The sequence below is a fragment of the Peromyscus maniculatus genome, chromosome 16 (genome assembly GCF_049852395.1).
Source record: "Peromyscus maniculatus bairdii isolate BWxNUB_F1_BW_parent chromosome 16, HU_Pman_BW_mat_3.1, whole genome shotgun sequence".
Lineage (NCBI taxonomy): Eukaryota > Metazoa > Chordata > Mammalia > Rodentia > Cricetidae > Peromyscus > Peromyscus maniculatus.
In genome coordinates this window covers 2,763,695-2,785,306 of record NC_134867.1, presented here as the reverse complement: position 1 = coordinate 2,785,306, position 21,612 = coordinate 2,763,695, and positions in this window count along the sequence as shown.

The following is a 21,612-nucleotide window of genomic DNA, read 5'->3' as shown; positions in this document are numbered from 1 at the left end:
TCACTCTACAGCTCACATGGTTGAGTCTGTATGATAATGAGTATTCAGAGACGGGTAATGCTTGGGCGGCTGCCACCAACCTAAGACAGAGCACTTGTGTGGCCTGGGCAAGTGTCTCTATGACGGGTAAGGTGGTCTGCTGGTCCCACGCAACCTAAGTCAGAAGCTCATTTAATAAAAAGGGGGGAACTGTGGGCGCCATGGGCCCTGGCCCCCGACTGGGAGTGGCTGTGGCCTTGCTTGCTTGACCTTGATCAGAATTCCTCCCTATTCGGATTCCCTGCCGGTATCCACCCTTCTGAATGCTTAAGGGAAGTTCCTTGTTGTGTATCCTGCATTTTGGGCGTTAACTAATTAGACGCTAACATTGAGTCTGGAATGTAGACCATTGACAGCGAACTTCTGCCCTCCGGGGGTTCCTCCATTTGTGCTGTAAGCCTGTACGTATTTAAGGTTTCTCCCCTCTTTCAATAAAGGGCATTCGACATCCAAACGTACGAATGACTCGCTGTCTTTTGTCTCTATTTTTTAATCCGCAGCCCTTCGCTCAGACGTGGTGAACGGTTAGTGGTGACGCGGGCGTTACCGCTACAGAAAACATGATGGTTTTATGTAAATATACACTGTGTAATTATCCTAACCAAGTTCATTACTATACCAATCACCACTACACATTATAGGTTGGATTCATTTAAGAAAACAAGCAAAAATGCAAAATAATACAGCTGAACTGCCAGGGTTGTCCAAGGAATTATATGGTACTCTATTTCTGGTTCTAAAAGATACTCAGTTGGGGGGATTTATTTATTTATTTGTTTATTTATTTATTTATTTATTTATTTTTTACAGGTAGACCACCTCAGAAAGGACAAATCTAGTAGTTTATTCATTTTGAAAATCACTCTGGAAAAGGAAAAACTATAGAGACAGTACAAGCATTGGTGGTTGATAAGAATTGCTGCATTGTGAAAAGGGATGATCAACAACAACAACAACAACAACAACAACAACAAAACACAGGAGGATTTGGGGAGCAGTGAAATCATCTCACATAAACTAGACTCATATATTGTTGTGTATCATGCATGCTGCTACACATTTGTGCATCCCAACAGCATGCTCAACACTAAGATTGAATCCTTCTGAGAACCATGAGTACAGGATGATTATGCTGTGTCCATTAGGTTCACTAAGTATAATTACTATGTCACTCTGGTGGGAGATGTTGGCAAGGAATGTAAGCAAAGGAGTGTACTGGAAATCTATGCTCTCACCTCTAATTTTGCATGATCCTCAAAGTGCTCTAAAACTGACTTTTAAAAAAATATCCAATAAAGAATCACACATATGTAGAGTTTTTCAATGGAAGAAGCTGAGTATAGCACACAAAGGACTTCTCTGTATAATCTTAGCAGCTTTTGTGAGCTTGTATTTCAAAATAAAAGTTACAAAATCCTTAGTACCTATTTTAAAAAACAGATTCTACATAATAAGTTTTGTTGCATTCCAAACAGATATAATGAGTGTGTACTATTTTGACAGTACTTTCATGCTTTTATTTAAGCCAAACACTGTAAAGAAATCCCTGCCTGAAGTGCCTAGGTAGATATGTCTGCATTACTTGGAAGTACTGGTCGTGGTACTACAGAATAGTCCCAAATATTCTGATTCAATGGTAGATACAAGACAGTGGTTTCTGCTGCTTTATTTCTCCAACATGAAATTGCCACTTAGCCTTCATAAAGATTTTAATGAAAAAAATTAAGAACATAATCAAATAGTCTGCAAACAAACCAGCAAACTAGTTGAATGTAATGGTCTGTGGTAGATCAACTACGTTAGCCTCACATAAGACAAATAAATCGAATTATTTCTACACTCCCATGAGAGGTTGATTGAATGGGAAAATGTAACAAAATTATTCACCTACCCCATTGACTTCTAACTTGTTTCCAGTCTTAGCTCCTGAGATACAAACAGATTTTTTTTAAATGTGAAAATGGAAAGCAAGTACGTAACACTTTTACTTGCTTCAATTAAAATTGAGAATGGAATGATATAGATTATGCAATTAGGTTGCAATATACAAGAAGTTTCTGAAGTAAGAAATAGAGAAAACTTGTAGGAAATTAATTAGTTTTATTTATTTTGATTAGGCTTCCCTTTGGAAATATCTGGTACAATTTTCTCGATAGAACTCACCTCCAAGCCCACATTCTCGTCCATCTTTCTTCCCATTACAATTTTGTGTTTAATGAAGAAAGTCCAAAAGGAAAGAAACAAAATCAAGTGGTTAAGCATATGCCCCGCTCTAGTTACTCACCTCATAAAAATGATAAATATACCAGATACCAGAATAGTTGAATTGATAATGCCACACATACTATGAAACATATGTGGCTTTATCTATGTGGAAAACAGAAAGATGAAGCTAAATATTCCCACCAGGTAAATAATGCATGGGAAGTTAGCAAATGCAGACATCCTAAGTATGCGTGAAACATACCCAACTAAATACATATTTACTTAAGAGGCCCCACATAAATCTATGCTAGAAGATTCACTAACATTCATGTAATATTGGTATGGAAAAACGTTAAAGGGCATTTGGTCACACATACCAAACATGCAAAGACTGTGAATGAGTACTATATATCAGCTAATGTTGGCTTTTCACAATGGAATGTGTGACCCTCAAGAGAGGCAATTGCATTAGAGTAGAAAGAGGTAAGCAAAGGACTTGATATCTGTGGTAAGACAACAAAATTAGGAACATCTTTGTCCTTGGAGCCAATAAATAACAGCAATCTTGAAGTTGTTGTTAAAATCATATTTAGCAAAGACAAAAAAAGGAAAATAAATATAATGTTCCCCTCATTAAAAGAAACTTGGTTTTCTTTCTTTTTAGTGCTACATTTACATTTGTAATTAAATTGAAAATTCATTCATTCATTCATTCATTCAGAAACAGAAACAACAGAAAAAAATGACAGAAATTCCTGGACTAGTGAGGAAAATAAACAGTTTGATATACATAGAATAGTAGGTCAGGTGGAGAAAAATAGACAGGAATGTGGAAAGAGAGTAACTTAAGATCAAAATAAAACTTCAAGGTATTAAGGATGGGGAGGCAGAAGTTTAAACTGTCTAAACAGGGAGGACAGCAAGATCAATGTGAAATTATTTCCTGATGAGTGACAGGAAAGGCAAACAGCCCAGTGGAATGGTGGAAAGAGGAGGTCATCAGGTGAAAGGGTCAGGCTGAGGGGCCTCTGGGACCCTTTGGTTCCTCCATTGTCTTAGTGCCACACAGTGTACTGGGTGTGTATAGGCTTCATCCCTTTTCTCTTGTGGTTTTACATTTTAAAATAATTTTTACTTAACAGAAACACAATGTATCATGCACAATGTGTTTTAAAATACATATACATCATGGGATAAATAGATGCACATCTCACATACTTAACATTTTTTTAATGGTGTGGATAACTAAAGTATACACAGTGATCTAAAACAAACTGCCATTGACTTTCCACAGTTTTGTAGTTTTGACCTTGCCTAGACAAGTGTTAACAGGCAGCACACACATATACTGTGAATGGCACACTTCTTCACCCAGACACATGCAGTAGACTTACTGTGATGAGCTAGAATCCTCAAAGATATTCTATACTTCATTAAAGTTGTCTTTCTCTGCACTTCCACTCCCTCTGCTGGTTATGAAAATTGAACACTCTGTGCTAGGTGAATTTGCTGTGGCTTCAGCTGGAACAGGAAGCCATGGGCCTGAAAAGGAGCCCCAGTCTCTAACCTGACCATGATGGAGATGTGCATGCTGCTAGCTACAGGACCAAAGATGTTTGTTCTGTCGTTTTGTCTTTTCCTTGCTTCACAGCTATCTGTAAACTTTCTCCCTGATCTTTTCAAGGCGCTCCAGCACACGAGCAGGCTGAGATCCAAAGGTTCTTGGCCTGCCTCAGCTTCAGATCCATATATACTTTAGGATAGCAACAGGACCAGAAGTTTCATGTGTGCCTGGAAGAAATGCTGCCACTGTATGCCATAAAGAGGAATCTGCCCTGAATAGAGAACTTGAGCTATCAATGACAGTCAAGTCCCCAGCACTCTTTTGTAAGCTTCTTGCAAGTTTAAGGATAGAACTGCCAAGAAAATTTCATTTCAAGATTTTAGAAGTTAGAAAATGTCTATTTTTTTTAAGAATCATTTTTATTATTTTACAACACCATTCAGTTCAACATAATAGCCACAGATTCCCCTGTTCTCCCCCTCTCGCCTCCCCCTCCCCCCAGCCCACCCCCCATTCCCACCTCCTCCAGATCAAGGTCTCCCCCGAGGACCGGAGTCGACCTGGTAGACTCAGTCCAGGCAGGTCCATTCCCCACCTCCCAGACCGAGCCAAGTGTCCCTGCATAAGTCCCAGGATTCAAACAGCCAACTCATGCAACGAGCCCAGGACCCGGCACCAATGCACAGCTGCCTCCCAAACAGATCAAGCCAAATGACTGTCTCACGCATTCAGGGGACCTGATCCAGTTGGGGGCCCCTCAGCCTTTGGTTCATAGATCCTGTGCTTCCATTCATTTGGTTATTTGTCCCTGTGCTTTATCCAACCTTGGCTTCAACAATTCTCGCTCATATAAACCCTCTTCTTTCTCACTAATTAGACTCCCAGTGCTCCACCAGGGGCCCAGCCGTGGATGTCTGCATTCAGATTCCTCAGTCCTTGGATGCCCTTCAACTGAAGAATGGATAAATAAATTGTGGCACATGTACACAATGGAATACTACTCAGCAGAGAAAAACAATGACATCACACGGTTTGCAGGCAAATGGATGGATCTAGAAAAAATCATCCTGAGTGAGGTAACCCAGACTCAGAAAGACAAATATGGTATGTACTCACTCATAGGAAGATGCTAGATGTGGAACAAGGATGACTGGACTGCTACTCACATCACCAGTGAGGCTACCTGGAAAACGGGACCCCCAAAAAAGACACGGAGAAATGGACGAGATCAACATGAACAGCCTGGTCATGAGTGGGAACAATGAAGGGCGACGGTCGAGGGAAAGAGAGTGGGAGATCCTAGCTGGATCAAGAAAAGAGAGGGAGAACAAGGAATAGGAGACCATGGTAAATAAGACCACATGAGAAGGTGAGAAGGGGAGGAAGCAGAGAGCTAGGGAGGCCCACGGAGATCCACAAAGATACCCCCGCAAAAGACTGCTGGCAATGGTCGCAAGACGGCAGGAACTGACCTACTCTGGTGATGGGATGGCCAGACATCCTGATAGTTGTGCCAGAAAATGTCTATTTTTTAATAGGGTAGCACACTTTGCTCCTTTCACTCTTTTGAAAATTTGTTTGTTCCTATTCTGGTTTTTATTTAATTATTTATTATTAATTATTACTATTATTATTGTGCCTGTTTCTATCCTAATGGGAGGGAAAGAAAGAAAGTGTGGATTTGGGTGGGTGGGGAGTAGAGAGGATCTGGGAGGAGTTGGCGGAATAGAAATTATCGGAATATATCATATGAAATAAACTGTTTTCAATAAAAAAGACTAAATTCTAGCTTATGGTTGTTATGATTCAGGCTCAGAAGGGATTAAGTTATTACACTAAAATAATTTTAAAAACCACTTCTTTAAAAATGTATCTCATTTTTAACAGAACTATATTTACTGAACCCCAAGGTTTCTAGTGCCTTTCCTCTGTCAGGCCGTGGAATGCCATCACCATAGAGCATTTGCTTCATGTTTTAGATGTGTTGGTCACTTGGGGTCCTGTGGCAAGTCACACAAAAGAGACCTGGCAGTAGCTTGAGGAAAAAAATCCAGCAGCACATTTACTGTTTACTTAGGTCAACACATTAGGTCTCACATTTAGTGACTAACACCTTAGAGAAAACCAAATTCCTCTGATACACAACACCTTTCCCAGTAAAGCAACAGAGGCAAGACATCTACCTGTTAGGTGTGTGTATATTTGTGGCTCTGTTCAGTTTTGCAGAAGGATACAGGAAGGACTGGAGGAGCTTCTGCTGCTGTCCTCTGTCCTACACATGATGTTGGAGAAGCACAGGTGCAGCATGTGTTCAAGAGGAGAAAAAACTGGTCCTTGTCTCTAGGGATGCTGCTGGCTACAGGACCAAAGTTTATTTTGTAGTCTTTTCCTTGTGTGGCAGTTATCCATACACTCTTCTCCCTGCTCTTTCCAAGAAAAGTTCACCAAGGGGCTAAGACTGTCTCTTATTGTATGTAGAATCTAGTTCTATCTTCTTAGTGGCCAAAGTTTTAAGTATGGGGTTCTGAATAAACACTTTTTGAAACTATTGAAGAAGATATTCATTTAAGCTGTTCACAAAGCATACAAAAAATCTGGAATTCTTTTTTAAATGATGATATTAATAATTAAAACTGGGTATTTACTAAGTGTTTATAATGTCTTGGGTCTTTGTTAAACTTTACAAATATTATCTTATTCTATACAAGCCAATGAAATAGGATCTTATCCTAATTTCACACATGAGAAAAATACATCTTGAACAATTAAATTATTCCCTCAATTGCCCAAGAATTCTGCCTTAAACAATTTATATTATCTTTAATTATTGTTTTATAAAATTCCTTGTCGATATGGAACACTAATACTGGAAAATTAGGGTCTCATTTTATTACCCTAAAATTCTAAGCCTCCTTTCCAATCAAGGCCCCAAACACGAAAGATTTAGGACCTTGTTCTGCTCCATGTCTACATGTAACTTAGGGTCAGAACTCTCATGGAAACCAGGAAAAGTGTTAAGTATAACCATTGCTGTTGGGGATGGGTCATGTACCTGTGGTGCATATTCCTGTTTGTATGCATGTTTGCATGGTTGTGGGTGTGTGAGTGCATGCACACATACATGTGCTTATGGTGACCTCTGTATGAAGTTAGAAGTTGAAGATAGGTGTCTTTTCTGATTGTGTCTACTTTATTTATTGAAGCAGACTCACCAAATCTGTATTATCTTGCACTAGGGATCCTCTCTGCTTTTGCTTTCCCATGCACAACTTTCACATGGGTTTTGTAAAATAAAACTGTGGTCCTGATGTTTCAAGGTAAGCACTTTATTCGCTGAGTCATTTCCGCAGTTTCCACTGTCAAATCTTCACAACCATAATAGTGATTAGGGAAAGGATAGTTTTTTTGTTTTTTGTTTTTTTAAACCAGGCTTCAAATATCGGGGTAGACCTTAAAGAGCCTTTAACAAAGCTTTCACTGGCTTGATAAAAATGTCCTGCTGACTCTGCTGCTGCAAAGATGATCAGGACTCACAACTCTAATGGCTGAATCATTACAAGCCAGGATGGCAAGTGATTCATTAGTTATGTATGAAATACACCAGTTTAGAACAGGAAACACCAAATATTATCTGAGATTAGCCCCAAGTGTCTTCACACAGAGGGGATTTTAGCATGTATTTGAAAGGAAATTTGAGAAGAAAGTAAGGAGCAGAATGATCGCATTACAGGGACACCATGAGGAAGAGTTAGCCTGTGCCTATAGAATAAAAATTGGCTCCACCAAATTCCTAGTAATTCTGCTCAGCATCCTCAGTGCCCGGGATTTATGAGCATTTTAGAAGAGTCCCAGGGTAGAGTTATAAAGTGCTGTAACAGATAACTAGATATTTTGTATCTAGAAAGTCATACAACTAAAGACATGGTAGGAAAATTAGGAATTTTGGTTGTCTGGTTGTGATTAGTTAATAAAATTAGCCAGAATACTGTGCTGAGAACTATTGTGGGTTAGTCCTTCACAATCGATTGGTTCAAAAAGTCCTTTGGAAGGGCATGTGAAAATATCAGAGTAATCTCCACCCCAGCCCTGACTCCCCAACAGAAAAACAGCAAACACACATGTATCTTCTGAATGATAGAATTACTGAGTTGTCACTAGGAAATCATGGAACTTAAGCATTTATTTTCTATTCTCAGGAACCCCAGATTGTGAACTATGAAGTTAGAAAACCAAATTGTAAAAGCTTCTCTTAGTTGCTTAACCTTTCAATTCATTTAGCCTTCATAGGTAGCAGGATACAAAAATTGCAGATTTTTATACATTTTATTTATTTGCTGAGAATTTCATGGAGGTGCTATATTTACATCATTTCTTTTTCCCACTACTTCCTCTTGTGTATTCTCCATACCCATTCTTTCTCAAATTCATGGCCTCAAAAATGTAGTTTTAAGTGATTTTAGTCCAGTATTGAAGTGTATTGAAGTCATAATGTTCTAGAAAAAAACTATTCTTAAATATTTAACTCAAATATTAGTTTCCAAATTGTTTGTTCCTATAAAATACTACATATCCATGAGCTTGTAAACTATTTCAAATATATTTCCAGGTATTTCCTGCAAAGCTCTTGGTGTAAGCTTGGTATGTGATGATTATAAGTTTTTAAAAGGAAAAGACTATTTGCTATATATTTAGTATTAAATAGCTAATATAAATAATGTAAAGATTGCTGTATGAATTTTTCTTAGTACATGCAAAGTTCAGTTTTCCTTAATAATTCCAGTTAAAAGATGCACATCTATTTGACAGAGGAATACACCACTTTCATGGCTCTTGAGCAAGTCAAAGGGCTTGTCCATTTTCTTGACACTGTGTTTACTTAAATGAGTTATTCAAAAGGAAAGAGCAAGGTTGCAGGCAGCTTAGAACAATGTTGTAATTGTTGCTAATTAAGTGCTCTCAGCTGTGTCTATAGTGTGGGGGCAACTATTTACTTGTATTGTACATATGCAGCTGTAGGGATATACACTAAACATTACTGTGTATGAATCTCCTGGACATCTTATTAATTTCAATTTGGATGCTGGAGGTTTGCAGTGATTATGAAGTCTTCCCAGGAGTATATTCAAATCTGTATATTAAATCCCAAGGGGATATCTAGTTTTTGGTGAGTCCACAACTCTGATGTTGTCTCTCCCTTAAGACTTTTGCTTGTGAAATAGGCTTTACAATAGGTTGTGTCCTAAGATCAGTCCAGGGTTATTTTTGTTATCACAGTATAATGTTATTTACACCAATGAACAAGGTAATGAGTGAGAGTATAAAATCAGCTGTTGAGTTATTTTATAGCATTTGAAAGCTCACATGTTTACAATAAATATAACTGTAGGAATTAGATGCCAAGATTGTATGTTTAGGATGTTATGAAATACTAAATAGCAAGAGGGAAAAAAAAAAAACATTTTTACTGTCACTACCAGTTCAGAACTTTGAAGGATTATGTGAAACGTTATTAGTGTCTTTTTCTTTTATTTATATAAATCTGTTTGGGGAATAGGATGAGCATTCAAAATTTATTTGCAAATTGTTCTTGGGTTTTGTTTTGATGGCTTGACTTTCTTCAATATTTTCTAAAATTCTAGATACCCACTTTGAAAACTCTACTTTTGCCTTTTGGGTACAACCCATTTCCAATTCCCAAGGGTCAAATTAAATCAAATCTACAGTAAAAATCTTGCTTCTGGAGTATTTTTATTTAGTTCAGTTATACAGTAAGTTTTGTGAATAACCAGAAATAAACAGAATTTTCAGGGAGGTTTCTGTAGTATCTACATTCAAACTCAAAATTAGTTTGACTGTTTCATATTTTTAGCATTTGTATACCTTAAATGGCACACCTGCTCATCTTTTGTTTCATTGTACCAGCTGCTAAAGGAATAACACAAAAGATTTTAAGAAAAAACAATTTATTTCCAATTTTCCTTTTAGGGAGTAAATATAGCAGGAACAAATATTAAAAAAAATGTGGATTGTTTTTAATGTTGTTCAAAGAATAACATGGAGGATTGAAGAAAAGATTTATGTAGCTAATGCATTCATGACTGAACTGTTTGTATATTAAATATGATGTTAGGATATAAATTAACTTAAGCTCTTGAAATTTATAGATGAATTCAAAAATGTAAATCTACTCAGAAAAGGCTATTTATCTCATTCGTTTGTATGGTAATTGATGGCTCATAATGAAATAATCTGATGCACAGACTCCAGCTAAATTAGCCTGCCAGTAATGTACTGTCTTGAAGTGACTTCACATTCTCATTAGAGCCTCTCTAATTTCTAAAACAAAATTAATGCAATTAGTGATCAAATCAATACATATTGATCACGAGTTTCTTCAATATGGCATGAAAATATCAGGTCAAAAAGAAAGGGCTTTTTAAGATCCTAGGATTAATATTAAAAAAAAAATTAAAGTAGTGAAAAGAAAGCTAGCTTTGTGCAGTGTTCCAGTTAGCTATTATTCATATGTAGAAGAAATAGTTTCGTTGTTGTTCGGGTGATATTCATAATGATTTGCTAAAACCCCACCTCTTTCCTCCAGCTCATCAGTATGGCATTCATTTTTCATATAGATTTTTCTCTCCGTAAGTATCCAAAAGAACCTTTTCCCCTCCCTCGTGGTGCAGAATTTCAGATGACTAATCACTCAAAAACTGTTCTCTCTTTTCACATGCAAATGTAAGCAAGATTTTGAAGAAGAGTAAGTATTTCCAGCCTTTGGACCCAGTACCTACCTTGGGAGGAGGAGGTGGTCTCTGGTTAAATATATGCAGGAAGGGCTTGAAGCCCAGAATGAAAATCAAAACACATTTGTGGAAGTCAAGGGACTGCTGCTTTTCTACATACTAATCAGCTTATTTCTGTGTAAAATAAAATGATACTTCCAAGAGACATGGGGGGTGGGGAGTGGCAGGGGGGCACCTTGCCCCCAACCAAACCAACTGCAAGGTGTGGTTCAGCTGCCTTCTGCTGATGTTCATGTACACAAGGACACTTAGGATAGATTGCTTGTACTGCTCAAATCCTTGCTGTAAGAGTCAGCAGACCATGTGTATCTTGGAGACTTTTCTATGTAAACTCAGAAAGAATGTGTCATTGCAGGTGAAGTCTGCCTTAGTCTGAGGAGAGAGAGGATCCAAGACAAGACTGTGAGGGGTGGGGGTGGGGCAGTTTGCAGTCACAGCCAGCCAGTTTGCCTCAGCATCTCAAGGACATGTTAGGGTGGGGCCTGTGTTTCCTAACTCACTCAGGTCTGCATTTCAAGAAGCTTTGATACATGTGAATAGATTCCCTATCTGTCTGATAAATTGCAATTGCTTTCTTTAAAAAGAAAAAAGAGTAATGAAGATTTTCTTGCAATTTCCACAACATGTGAACATAAATAAACATTTTCATGGTGTGTTCATCTATGAACTATTACTACACAAAAGAATGACAGTGGCAAGGGTAGGCTTCACTCTTTTGTGGTTGGGTCCTATTTAGTTGTGAGTGCTCACAGGTCTGCTTGAAAAGCAGACACTGTCCACCATTGCTGTTCTTGGTACTTCTGGTAAGCCAGCTTGGTATGAAATAGCACCACAAATTTTAAAATTAAAGTGTGTTGTTGGTGAAACAATAAATTTATATTTTCTGTATGATTTTTAAATTATCTGAAGGGTTCAGTACATATATTTAGAGGTCTTTTTCTAATAAGATATTGCCTCATCACTGACCCACAGGATGATCTGAAAAAAGAATTCCATGAGTAAATTTGAAGAAAGGCTTCAATTCCTTCAGTTTGTCGGAAACTCACTGTGCACCTTAGAGAAATCTTATAGTAAAAAGATGACAACATTATTCTTTCAACTTTTATTGTCTTATTTTTTCCTTTATTTTCAAGAATTTTGTCTACCTTTATCTCCCCTTCATCCCCTTTTTTGAGAGGGAAAAATCAAGGGACACACAGAAGCTAAGGATCCTGTCTGGATCTGAACTTTACTTTCTCCTTTCCCATCTCCCAATTCACCTTCTCCAAATGTGTTCTCTCACTGCATTGCTTTTCTGGAGAGTGGGATATTTCTGTTTGTTGGCAGCATTGATTTGTAGGTGATGTGTTTCCTGAGAGATGGTCTCCATCAGAAGGCTCAGTAACCCACGGCATTGTAGTCAGTGCTTCTGCTTATCAAGGCCTCAGCCAGCCTTCAGCCAGCTGAAGCTATGGGGGAATCCCCAGTAGCTAAAGTCATTCATTCAAGAGACATCTGAATCTCTGGATTCCCTCCCCTTGCCCTTTCTGTAAAGCCCTAGAAGCCCAGGCTTTGATATTATGGACCAAGACCTTGGAGTCACCTTTTCAGAAGCTGAGAGTGGTGTTAACTTTGTCTTATCTGTGTTTGAAATGATTCCCTGTGGGCATGCTATACATCTTGATTCAAAGAGTGATAAGAGTAACTGCAATAAAACTGGGACACATAGGCCTACACAAGGAAATGGAAACCACAAAGCATGATTGTTTTCTAGAGGCTTCTCTGAAGGTCCTATCTGAATGAAATACTGCCTTATTTACATTTCGCAGCTGTTTTGCACATTCTTGTGACTCCTATTACCTAGAGTTGTTTGCCTGTCTGTGAGGACTCCAGCGAGTGGTAGAGGACAGACTGATCTGATTTGTCTTAACTTATTTACTTCTAACATCAGGTAAATACCCTGGATGATAGGTATGTGGAGTTTGGGCTCTTTTTCCAGAATGAAATGTGAATAAGGGTGTCTGGACTCCAACTGGCAAAGTTCAAGTCTCCATTCTCTGCAGACCTGAGTCACTCAGTTAACTTCTCTGTACTTGAATTTCCTCAATCTCACAATATAAATAATTATACCTTACTTATGGGATTAATCTGAACATTAATGAGTTACTATTTATAATACAATTAAAATAATGCCTGGCACATAGTATGTATGGCTATTAATCTTATTTTGGTAATATTCAATAATTTCCCAAACCTCTGTTACAGGTGCAAGTGAAAACTGTTGAAAGTGGTAAGTCCAGTGCCTGGAACATACTACAGACTCAATGGCAGCTCCTACTTTGCATTTACTGTTTATTGGTATTTGTAAAAGTCTTAAATACTCTTGAGAGGAGTCCCTTGGGTCTCTCATTATGATCTATCTTTATTGCATATCCCTAGTAGGCATGCAACTGTTGTTTTTCTACTACTTCTTGTATTGCATGAAGGGGGTTGGAGCATGTGCTTGTTGTGAGCACTCATGTAAAATAGCAGGGAATGCTCACCTCAGTGTCCCCCCCAACCCCGCTCCCCACAACCCTCTACTCAGAAGCAACACACACTGAAATGTACATAAGAAAAGAAATCATAGCTGGATCTTTGAGTTGAAGATGAGAAAGGGGTTCATTTCTAATGGTACTGAAATACCAAGTGGATCCAAATTAGCCAGTGTTTATTTATTTTTCTTGGTACACCCCAGAGAGTTACTTTTTGCTGTTAATTGGAACTTCTAAACCATTTTTATTTACAAAGTGTTTTGCAGTCATTGGCATTGATGACTTATAATTCCCTCCTGATTTAGTCGGCAGGGTGAAGCTATGACATGGGCTCAGCTCTCAGCAGGCTGGGACACAAAAGTGGATAAATTTGCTTACTCCATCCTATATGGCAGCCTGGGTCCCTGTTTGCCTTGTTTTGACTTGTCAGATCACCACGTGTACTCAGGTGGCAGTTACACTAGATACCTGGACAAAGGATTTGGGGAGGAGGGAATAAAAGAAAGTGACAGAATCCACTTAGCACTTCTTTTCTTAGGCCTGCTTCCCATTTAAAAAAAAATTTTCCTTGCAGCAGTAGGATTTTTAACACACTTATTTTATTTTTTAAAGAGGCAAGACAAATAGGGTTGCCTGTTTATTGTTAAATTTGTAGTGCCAGTCATGACAAGCACAAGGAGAGTAACACTTTTGTCAGCAGGGTGCTTATCTGTTTTACTAGTTCAGAAGGACTTGATTGATGTGAAAGATCAAGGTCTCAGTAAGGATAATTTAGCCATTTCCATACAGTTTATGCTTGTGTTACTTGTATCCTGCAGGGGAGTCCCAGGGGGTGGCTTCCTTGACCTTCCCTATAAAAGGTAACACAGAGAGATTCCTCTAGGAACCGGCCCCTAACAAGACTAATGACGCCTTCCATGCCTATTACCATTCTGAATCCAGGAAGGAGGCTTTAGAGATGCAGAACCACATTCCTCCCTTGATGTTTCCATGATCTATTAAGTGTTATGTGGCAGATAAATTAATCATTAAAAACTTACTGTTAAGTCTTTACAAATAATAACCAGGTGTACATTGATTATCTTTGATCTCAATGTGTCTTTTCTCCATCACAAAACAGATGATATACAGCAGCTTGTTTTATTAACAACTGATCTGGGAGACTCAAGAAAAGAAAAGGAGGCTCCTTTCTTTCCTCCAGCATTTTCCCACTTTTTGTTTTTAAAAAGTTGTAATTAAAAAAAAAATACACTCAGTAGTAGATGAGAGCAGCCAGGGATTTTTTTTTTTTTTTTAAAGCTGGCTAGCTAGAAGGTAAGCATAAAGGATTTTCACTATTATCCCATTTGATTTATTTCACCCATTCATTGATGCTTAGTAGTCAAAAGTCCTGATCCAGAGACCTGGTCTATATCGTGTGTGTGTTCAGTAGACTCACTGTGATGCACTGAATTCCATTACTTTGAATTATGGTGGGTTATCTTCCTAGCACACTTTCATCATATTAACAATCTCTAGAATTTTCTACAGTCCAAAAGAAAAGAAAAAAGATAGCAAAAAAAAAAAAACCAAAAAAAACAAATAAACAAAACAAAAAACAAAACAAAACAAAACAAAAAACCCAATAATGTGAATACAACAACAAATGAGAACACACTGTAGCAGAGCTGGGTTAATGTGTTTCACTAGTTCCTATAAGAACAGCTCTTACGTATTTCAATACTGCTGGGCAAACTTTGGATAATAGAAAATATTTAAATTACTGCTAAACTCAAGAACTATACTAGGAATATGGTAACAGAGTGACATTCCAAGAAAAAAAGAAATCAAGCATGTAGGGAGGAGAGAGGGAGGGAAGGAGGAATTTATGGACTGAATGAAAGATAAAGAAGATTGGTTGAAATACCCCAGATTACAGACTGCTACAATCACTTTGATAATAATTGCATGCTTTGTTTTAACCAAAAGTCAATTTAAGAAGACAATAATTTTAATGCAACAATTAAAATATTGACTTTAAAAATAGTTTCTTTGAAGACAGATTATTTGCTTAATATTTTAAAGAACTATTTTGTGGCTGGGATTGAAAACACAGGCATCATTTAGAAGGAGAATCAAGTCAAAACTTTTTCTGGTTTGTTAAATTCATTATGTGCAAAGGAAGTCTTTATTCATTTTGAACTGAGCATTTGGTGGTGATAATATCTATGTTTTATTTTTCTAAGTTTATACAGAATAGTCTTAATTGGAAATAAACAGGACTCATAACTATGGCTTCATGAAATACCAACTATAACTAACTCTGGAGTTGTACTACCTCAGGAATGTGGATAGAGATATATTTTTCATTATAAAGTATATGATTTATAGAGGGAATAATAGTTGCTATGATAATATCTAAAATGTATCAAACATTTATTGTGTGTCAAACACCCTACTAAGTACTTCTATGAAAAATACTTTATGTGTGTTGATTCCCTTGATTATCACATCATATTCCAATAGGTTGTTTTATTTATATTTTATGGGAAAATAAAGACAAGAGATGTAGTTGCCCAAGTGTAGCACAAATCGCAATTGGTCTTAATAATAAAAACCCAGAGTCAGATATCAGGGTATAAGCTGAAAGATCAAACAAAAAAGGGGAAATGTGGTGATATTTTGTTTGTGCTCTCACAAATAAAGCTTGCCTAGATATCAGAGTGTGGAGCTAGCCACTAGAGGCCAGGCAGTGGTGGTACACATGTTTAATCCCAGCACTTGGGAGGAGGAAACAGGAAGTGATAAGGCAAGGTAGAGACAGGAGCTTATTCCTTTCAGGCTGAGGGTTTGGTAGAGGTAAGAAGTCTCTCTAGTGGTTGACTCCTTTACTGATATTCAGACAAGCTTTATTTGTTAAAGCACAAACAAAATCTCACAATACTCAAGAACATATGGTTATTAAGCGACAGAGTAATGATGAGGAAACAATATATGTTCTCATATAATAAGTGACAAGACATCAATGGTACAGGTTCTTCTCACCTTCCTTGGTAAAACTGATTAGCTAATGGCACTCTGATATTTTATAATTCTGAAACTGTGGTCCAGAGAAGTTAAACGATTTGTTCAAGGTTACCCAGAAAATCAATGACAAATAAGGAAAGTTCTTGAAACCTATCATCCTGCTTGGCAGTTTACCTTGGGCCACAGTACTGCCAGGAGTAAATGGATCCTACTAGTCAAGAACAAGAGAAGGGGGATGATTAAATAAAACTAAACAACTTAGCATGGAACACATTTGAAAGTAAGAAGTATAGCATGAGTCAGGGACACACTGGGCATGCAACATTTTTTCTTGGGTGTGATTTTTTAAAAATATTTATTTTTATTATTTTTAATTATATATGAAGGAGGGTATTTGCACATGGGTACAGGTGCCCTCAGAGGCTAGAGGTGTCAGATCTCTCTGGAGCTTGAATTACAAGTGGGGATGAGCTACATGAACTTAGGTCATCTGGAAGAACAGTACTCACTCCTAACTTCTGAGCTATGTTTCTAGCCCCCTTGGGTATAGCTTTTACCTCCTACCAATATTTTATTCTTTTTTGCTACCATATGCAGTGTTCAGACTGTTAAAATGAACACTGTATGCTCTTCTTCTTCCTATCCCTCTCCTTCCCTCATCTCTGTCTCTCTCTGTTTCTGTCTGTCTGTCTGTCTGTCTGTCTGTCTCTCTCTCTCTGTGTGCATGTTATTGTCTACACTTTCATGTGAAGGCTAAGAACAACCTTAGTTGTTCCTCAGATGCTCAGATGTTATCCACATTGTTATTCCAAGACAGAGTCTCTCACTGGCCAAGAACTTGCCAACTAGGCAGGCTGGTTGATCAGCAAGCCTGAGGAATTCACTTGCCTACATATCCTCAGTGCTGGGATTTCAGGTGTGGACCACCACAGATAGATTACTTATCACATGGTTCCTGAGGATCAGACTTTGGTCATTCATGCTTGCAAGACAAACACTTTACTAACTGAGCCATTTCCCCAGCCTAAGTGGAGGTCTTTTAAATACTGCAGCATTTTGAGAGGAAATGCTTCCATGTAAAAGGGATTTCAAACATTTTTCAACTCAAATAATGCAAACATCTGACTTCTATGCCAATTTATGAATATGCTAGACCCGAAAAGGTAATAAATATTCTAATTATAACATTTACAGTATGACATTTACTTAAAGAGCATCTATTTTTGACACAATCAACAACAGACTTAAAATAATAAGCTGTTTAATGTGTTTTCCTGTTTGAATCTCTGGAGTTGAGATAAAAACATCAGAAAGTTATTGTCTAATATGAACAAACCCTTCTTAATTTTTTTTTGCACTGACTACTGTGCCAATTTATTTAAAACTGGTTATATGAATGGGAGTACAAGCTCAGAGTAAATAACCCTGGCTAACATGGGATCTACACTCATGGATCAGTGTGGCTACTTGTCTTTATTTTTCCTGTAGAAAATGGGGTTTCAAATGGCAGATACAGACACATGAGCAAATTTTTGTATTCCTTCGACTTTTCCCCAAACTTAGCAAAAAAGAAAATGGAGGGTTTTGTATCTACAGTAAGAAATTATTCTTTTCTTTTACAGGAATAAGAGTGTCAGAATTGCTGGGCAGCAGTGGCCCATGCCTTTAATCCTACCACTCGGGAGGCAGAGCCAGGTAGATCTCTGTGAGTTCGAGGCCAGCCTGGTCTACAGAGCAAGATCCAGGACAGGCACCAAAACTACGCAGAGAAACCCTGTCTCGAAGAAAAAAAAAAGTGTTAGAATTAGCAAAGGAAAATATGGGACACATAATTACACTTAGATTTCAGATAAGGAATAAATACATTTTTAGTATAAAATTGTTCTCCAAAGTATTGTGATGGCAACTCCCCTTGGAAATGTTCTCAGTTCAACCATAGTTCTTTTCCAGCACACCTGTGGAAAAAGCCAACTCAGCAGGATGATGGAAAATCAGCAGTCTACTGGGGATCTCTATATTTGCAATAGTGGCATTGTCTCACTAATTGGTCTGTTGTCTCAGGCTTCACTGGAGACATAGCCCTCAGGCTGCTCAATCTGTAGGGCCAAATTTATATATGGGAAAAAGAGAGGTATTTAGGAACTTGGCTTATAAGGCAAAAGTATCTATCAATCCCTTTTATGCTCTGTTTATGAGAGTCACTAATATTTAAGCATAGTGCTAATGTGAATATTCAAATTGGGTCTGCATTGTAATCCAGCAGCATTAGTTGGATTATATGTCTGTAAGCTTTATCTAATTTAGGACCACACTACTAAATTTATTACACAGAGGCACTTGTTAACACATTCCCTGCACAATTCCCCAAATAGGATTTATAACAATTTCAAATGTATAATGTAGAAAAAAAGAACTCTAAAAATTTTGCTTAGCTATTTATTGCCAACTAAAAGAAATTAACTCAAGCAATAAACATTCTTAGTCTGTGTATTGACTAATAAAAATGATAAAACTGAAAAATCAATACAGTGAAAGGTATGTTAGGAGCCTTAAACAAAGGAGAAAATCCAAAGAACTATACAATAAGGCATGATTCTCGGCATGTTTCCTTGATAAATGTCCTTCTCTTGAAGCATAGGAAGGGTGCCTAGTGACCCCTAGCTGAGAAATCTATATAGCTCTACTCCCAACCCCCACGGTGCAGGCAGCTGGTATCATGAGCATGTCTGCCTTTAATGTTTCTCTGTGCAGCAAAGCACACAGCTGAGGTACACTGAGAGCAGTATATGTCTTTTGTGGTTTAGCATCAAACCTTATATCTGCTTTGACTTCCCCTCTGAGACTACTCAGCTCCTAAAGGAAGAAGCATCAAGTTGTGCTCAAAAAGTGGTCCAGAGCCTCCTAAGAGTGATGCTGTATGAGGAACATCATTGTGTTCTGAAATCAAGTGTGCTACAAAACAGTTGGAAAAGCATCCCAACTACACCCCACTAGGTCACTTTTCTCTAACTTTTTAGCAGTTAAGGAAAATGTGTGAGAAAATTTTTGTTTTAAATCTTACAGAAAAATGTATCAGTATGGTTATTTGGGCATGAAGAACTGTGGGTATATTTTTAAAATTAGTATTTGCTAGAATTTAAACATGTTAAAATACAAATATAGCTTGTACATAAAAATAAGTGATTAAACTTTACAAAAGAAAATAAGTTTTGAGATTCTTATATTTAGGAGTTCAATGTATACTAAGAATTTATGTCTTAAGTTTTTATTATTGTTTTGAGGAAAACAGCACCTGGGCACAGCATTTTTCAAATAGCTTGCTCCCAGGTCCTTTGAGAAGCTGAAGTTCAGCTGTCTTGCTACCCGTGTGAGTTCTGCACCAGAGCTGCACGGCTCCACCTCTGCCTCACAGGGGAGATTTCACAGTATTCAAGAAATAAATGAAGATGGGTAAATTTGGTCAACCGTTGACCACGAATCACTTCACATTTCATTGATGAAGATGGTTCCTCTTTGTTGAAAAGTACAGTTTTGCTACAGCAGATTGTGCTTCAGAGACCTAAGCAGAAGCCAGATTAAGGTGCAGAGGTGCCCCTCCCATCTGCAGCTCTGGACATCAATATATAAATTGACACTCTTTTAAAGTTTTTTCCTTTTATTTTTATTCTGTGTGTATTGTGTATATAGGTATATTGCCTACATGTATGCGTGTGTGTACAACAGATGAGTGTGAGCCATCATATGTATACTGAACATTGAACCTGGATTCTCTAGAAGAACAGCTAGTGTTTTTATTCACTAAGCCTTCCCTCCATGAAGGTGCACTCTTGAATTAAGAGAATGGGGCTTGGCTTTAATATATTATAGGTGAGCTGAGTTACCACTCATATGGCAGCTGAAAAGCCAGTATAAAAACTACTTGCAAACAAAGAGAAGAAACAGGCTTCATAAAAGATATGCAAAGTGATTTGTGGCAAGGGGTTGGCTAAGTTTACCCAATTTTCTTTACTTCTTGAGTACTGTGAAGTCATCCCCAATGAGATCAGGGAGGGGCCATACAGATTTATTATATTTTCTACCAGAAGTATCTGGCAGACATTCATTGAATTCTTAAATGAATATGTTGTGAGGCATTGAATCCAGGTAAATTGTAAACCATCCAGCAAATGCCCAAGATCAGAGCAATCACTCACTAAGAACTAGAAAATTGTCTTCTCTATAGACCTTGCTACATTTTGTATTCTCAGTATTATGCACTTTAATGTAAAATAGACAGTTACAAGTGGCAGCACTTTGTCCTTTGTAGATGCTGATAACTCATTCTTTAAAAAAGTTCAAATTTAGGAAGATGTTGAGGGTTCTGTGGAGATAGCTCAGGGGTAAAGGACTTGCCATACAAGAATGAGCACCAAGGTTTGGATCCTGAGCACCCATGTAGGGGCCAGCTGAGCTTGGCAGCACATTTTAATCCTAGCATGTGGGAAGCAGAGGCAGGGAATCCTCATACAATCTAGTTTGTTAGACTAGCCAAAGGTCAGCTCAGAGTTCAGCCATAGACTTTGTATTAACATATGAGGTGGAGAGCAATCAAGGAAAACACACAACAGTCACACACATATGCATCCCCGACATGTGCATGTACAACACACATATATACACATACACATGTATGTACAACATACATACATGCACACAAATATATTCAACCAACACATACACAGTGTGTGTGTGTGTGTTTATTCACAAAGAAATTGCTATAGCCAAGTTTGACAAATGCTGTGTACATTGTTCCATCTTTAGAAATTTTCTACTTCTTGGTCTGCACCAGGTCATCTGTGTATGTATTATAGCTTCCAGGTTAGTGTTTTTTTTTTTTTATGAGATTTCTAAATATTCAAACAAGTGGGTCTTTGATTGATTCTGGGGAAGGGTAGTGCTGGTGTTAGTTGGTTCATTTCTAGGTTCACTAATGGCCAGTCTTACTTTGTTTGCCCTTTACTTGTCAGCCCTCAATATAATGCTAGAATTTTTTATGCTTTTTATTAGATCAGCATTCAATTGTTCATTTATTATGACAATCTGAAATGTTTTCCTTGTTGAACTTTCATTAATTTCTTATTCTGTACATTTAGAAACTTTACACCTTATTGATGTTTGCAAAGTTCTCTAAGTACCTATCACTAAATTCATCTCTGACCTCCAATTTATATAGACCTCCTGTCAGTCTTTTCAAACACATTAAGCATTTCTTGGGTTTATCTTCTTGAAGATTCCTCACCAATATAATGGTTACTATTGGTATCCTCATGAGACTAGAGCACTCATCCTGGCTACTGTGAATGCTAATGCCTCACAATTATTATCTTCTTCAGAGCATAATCTTCAGTCAAATGGGAACCACCACAACCAGAAGGATACAACTTTCCTGTGGAAACTTCTCCTCAGTCAATTTGGATTGACACACAATATAGAAGACTAA